A 5,000-nucleotide genomic window follows, 5' to 3' on the forward strand; every position below is an offset into this window, starting at 1 on the left:
CGATTACTGCGTAAAAGCCAATTACCGCGACCTCGCTAAAGATCCTGTTGCAGAACGAGCCGCTCATTACAAGAGTCCTCTACTAGAAATTTCAGCGTTACGATCTGCACTTCCAGATGAAGGTTTCAGGTTTCAGGTTTCAGGTTCAGGTTTTATTATGTATCTTGCATAAAATATCACAAAACTATGCAATGCTCGCAGTTAGCAATAGCTAGTCGAGGCGAGCATTGCTTACAATAAATATTCCAGATAAAATGGTTACAAATACATAACTACACATTCACATAAAAATAAATAAATAAATAAAATAAATTAGTTTTAGAATACAGTTAGTGCAGTGGAGAACAGCTTAAAACTTGTACAGTATAACATAAATAAACATGAAAAAAGTAGCTTAAATTGAATAAATAAATTTTTAACTACCTGACATACTAAACTAAGGAGTCAAAATTTGCCACTGGATTTGGATGAAGCTTTGTCCGTGGTCAGATACACAATCGAACCTCAAATTCCAGACGAAGATAAAAAGAAACCCTGGATTTGGATGGATAAACTACGAGCCCATTACACAGGCAGCACAGGAAGTTCACTCCTGACCGATCGATACAAGTTTTGGACCTCTTCACAAGGCCTTCACGAGTCCATTCAAGAGTGGGAAGTTAAGGTGAGACACGCTGGCAGCCTATGTGGCTATGGCGATCTTAGTGATGAACTTTGTAGAGACAAATTTATATTTGGGTTGAGTGAGGATAACATACGTACGGAGTTGCTTAATTAAAACACATATAAAACCTGACAACTCTGAGAAGTCCCTGTCCGATGTAGTCGCCGAAGCGAGAGCTATTGAGTCCGCCAAGCAGACAAACAAGTTAATTGCAGATTCGTCCAAAGGAATCGACGAACATGTCCACTGGACGGGCCTTAGACACAGTCAGATGAAACTTCGCAGGGAGCCTGGTACCTGTTTCTGGTGTGGAGATCGGCGTGGTCCACATCCATGGAAATTATGTCCAGCTAATGGAAAGACCTGCACCAGCTGTGGTGGAAATGACCATTTTGCCCGTGTCTGCCTAGAAGACCGCAAACTTCCAAGCCCCAGTATCAGACCTACTTGGAGACCACAAGGCAGGGGCCTTCAGGGCAGCCAGAAACGTGACCCACGTACAAACTTCCGACCAAGAGACCTGCATTACACCGAGATGTATGCCACAGCAGAGGACCACGCATCCTCCTATGACCAAGATCACGACTATATATACTCTTTGGGCACACAAGTTCACAGCATTGCATCCGTCGAGAAGTCAAAACGATATTTCACAAACCTATCACTTTCAGCGACGGGCCGGACCTTCAAGCAATTAAAGTTCCAAATAGACACTGCAGCAACCTGCAACACCATCGCTGCCAGCACCCTGCGCTCTTTCTTCCCAGACAGCAAAGTAAAGCACTCCCCCTACCGCCTACACCCCTATGGAAACTCCACTGCACTTAATCCTGTTGGTCAGGTGGAACTCTTGTGCGAAAAGAACAACAAGTTTGACAACATTATCTTTCAAGTCCTGCCAGACTCCTGCATTGGCATCAAGCCAGCACTTCTGTCTGGCAGTGACAGCGAAAAACTGGGCATAATTAGAGTGCACGCGGACGAGACTCATTCCCTTCACTCATCAGCAGACCACAATGCGAGTACCAAACACTATGACCTTCCTGGCACACAACAGCATACAGTACCATGCGAAAACCAGGTGAACCCTACGGCATGCAACCATCTCCAGCAACTCCACGAGACCACAGCCAGCCCGTGCAATCCACCACCATCACCTTCGGCTCCAATTACTATTCCTTCAAACCGCCGACTTCCCCCGCCAGGCCAGCTGCAACTTCAGGACATCACACGCCAGTATGCTGACACATTCGAAGGCCTTGGCCGGCTTGGTCCACCTGTTTACTTTCAGATTGATGACAGTGTCCAGCCCGTTCAGATGCCCGTCCATCGAATACCGGTAGCGAAAAGAGCAAAAGAGAAAGAAGCCTTAGATCGTTATGTGCAGGCAGGCGTCTTGGTCAAAGTACATGAACCAACCCCATGGTGTTCGAATGAATTAATAAGAGAGACACCCAAAAAATTCCGCGTATGCATCGATCCAAGCCAGACGGTAAATAAGGCCATCCAGCGTCCGAAACATCAAATGCCCATGCTAAATGAACAGCTTCATAAGCTTAGTGCAGCCAAGTGCTTCTCTCTTGTGGACGTTTAAGAAGGCTTCCTCCACATTCCCCTAGATGAGGAATCCTCATGGATGACAACCATGCATACCTCATACGGCAAATACAGGTGGCTCCGTCTCCCATTTGGTATTACTAGTGCACCAGACGAGTTTCAAATGAGGTTGACCTCTGCATTGGAAGGCCTGGATGGGATAATATGTATAGCCGATGACATCCTTGTGTATGGGGAGGGCAACACCTTCGAGGAAGCCCAGGCAGATCATGACCGAAGATTCATCGCCTTACTGGAACGTTGTAACCAAAAATCCATCAAGCTCAACGCGGGCAAACTGCGCTTTAAGCTTAAAGAGGTCAAGTTCATGGGCACAATTATCTCGGATAATGGTTTGAAACCTGACCCAGACAAAGTAGCGGCAATAACACAGATGGCCACACCGCAGAACAAACCAGCACTCCTTCGCTTCATAGGCATGGTTAACTATCTTTCGCCCTTCTGCCCCAACCTAAGCTCTGTGATTCAACCCTTACGCATGTTGACCCAGGACGCTGTACCATTTTCATGGTCCATGGCTCAAGAAAAAGCCTTCAACAAGGCCAAACAACTGATTTCGTCCGCCCCAGTCTTAGCCTATTATGATCTTCGGAAACCAGTTGTCCTCCAGATGGACGCCAGTGATAATGCTGTCGGCGGCGACATTTTAAAGCCCAGTGATTACGGCAAACTACAACCAGTTGACTTCACCTATTCATGCATGTATCCTACATAACAGCGCTACTCTCAGATCTAGAAAGAGTGCCTAGCAATCGGCAACTGCTTTGAAAAGTTTGACCAGTGGCTGTATGGCAAGACTGACATTGCAGTCCACACAGATCACCAGCCATTAGAAACCATTATGAAGAAACCACTGAACAAGGCACCAGCCCGCCTACAACGAATGCTTATGAGATTACAGCGTTACCAGTTCACAATAACGTACAAGAGAGGACCGACTCTCTACCTGGCAGACACACTCTCTCGCGCGGCCCTCCCCCACCCCATCACAGCCCGAGTACGGGACTTTGATGTTTTCAGAATGGAGATGGAGTCCGATTACAACACACGGAATCCGAGACTAACGGAGATCACTGAAAACCAGCTACATGAGGAAACTAGCAAAGACACCACACTGAACACCTTATACAACGTCATTGTCAAAGGGTGGCCAGCAGACAGAGCAAGCATCCCCGAGAATCTGCGGCCCTACTGGACAAATAGGGACGAACTGTCAGTGAAAAATGGCATCATTTACAAAAGCGCCCAAGTTATGGTACCTCACTCGATGCAAAAGGACATGCTTCGCAAGATCCACGCCAACCACTTTGGTGGGGAATCGAACATACGTATGGCACGTGAAGTCCTCTTTTGGTCCGGCATGCGAAAGTCCATCCAAGACATGTGTGATGCATGTAGTACTTGCGCCCAGTATGGTCATTCTGCACCAAAAGAACCAATGAAATCCTTACCAATACCAACAGGTCCCTGGCAGATAATCAGTCAAGATCTCTGTGAGCTGGAAAAGCAAAGATACCTAGTGACTGTTTGCCATTTCTCTGACTGGATCGAGGTAGACAAGCTAGAAGATACCCTTTCCTCCACAGTCATTGACAAAACAAAAGCTCACTTCGCGAGATATGGTGTTCCGGCAATCTGCCACACCGATAACGGTCCACAGTTTATCAGTGAAGACTACAGGAAGTTCTCTGTCGAATACGGATTTAGGCATACCACATCATCCCCTTACCACCCTAAGGGTAACGGAAGAGCAGAGGCTGCCGTCAAAGTTGCAGAATCCATGTTAAAAAAGGCTGATGACTTCCACAGCGCCATGCTGATATACAGAAACACACCACCTCAAGGTCACACCTACTCACCAGCCCAGCGCATGCTGCTACGACGCACCAGAACCACACTCCCCACCACCGATCAACTCTTGAAACCCACCATGCTAAACTTTGAACTCGTTGAGGCGGAGATCTCCAAGAAAAGACGCGATAGCAAGACCTACTACGACAAATCAGCTAGTGTCGAACAAAGACCACTTGTCACTGGTACCTACGCTTACGCCAAACCACCTCCGCACCAGCGTGGGAAACCATGGATCTATGGAGAAGTGCTCACCCATGAAAACCCTCGGTCTTACACAATCCGCACTGCTCAAGGCCGCACGATTCGAAGGAACAGAGTCCACCTGAAGCCTGCTGCCGCGCCCTCCTGCTACCATCCCCGAGCAGCAGTCGAAGCAAGCACACCTCATACATCCGCTTGCCAGAATCTATCACTTGACCCTGCAGAGGAATCACAATCCTGTCCAGGCCCTTCTGTTCACCACCTGCCTACGCCTTGTGGGACACCCCTCCTTCTGACCCTAGTCAATTGAGCAATCAAAGGCTCCGCACCAGTTGACCCCAAGTCCCTGACGCACCCCCTCCGGAGACCCCACCACAGCCCCAGGAGCTGCCAGGATCACTAGTCAAGCAGACCCGGTCTGGACGGATAATTAAACCCCCCGAAAGACTGAAAGACTACGTCACAAACTAGACATCAGTTTTTTTTTATCTATCAGCCTTGTCTAAGAGTCTATGAATATACAAACACTTAATATGTAGCTCTCTCATCACCCTATTATGGACAATTGAGTATAGGATACCCGCTGTATTGGTTCCAGGCCTCGGGTTTTGGGTTATAGTTTGTTTTGCCTCCTTGTCTCTTTCTTTTGTTATTTTGTAAAGGG

At 47.6% G+C, this 5,000-nt stretch overlaps 1 protein-coding gene and 1 pseudogene across 1 annotated transcript in view; one reads left to right on the forward strand and one right to left on the reverse strand.

The window, feature by feature from the left end:
* The window catches only part of LOC138057587 (uncharacterized), a 4,971-nt pseudogene extending 325 nt beyond the window's left edge, over nt 1–4,646 (forward strand).
* LOC138056722 (DNA/RNA-binding protein KIN17-like) overlaps nt 1–5,000 on the reverse strand; it is a 21,347-nt gene that overhangs the window by 10,564 nt on the left and 5,783 nt on the right. The window lies entirely within an intron of this gene.

This window comes from Montipora capricornis, chromosome 7, assembly GCF_036669925.1.
Source record: "Montipora capricornis isolate CH-2021 chromosome 7, ASM3666992v2, whole genome shotgun sequence".
Taxonomy (NCBI): Eukaryota; Metazoa; Cnidaria; class Anthozoa; order Scleractinia; family Acroporidae; genus Montipora; species Montipora capricornis.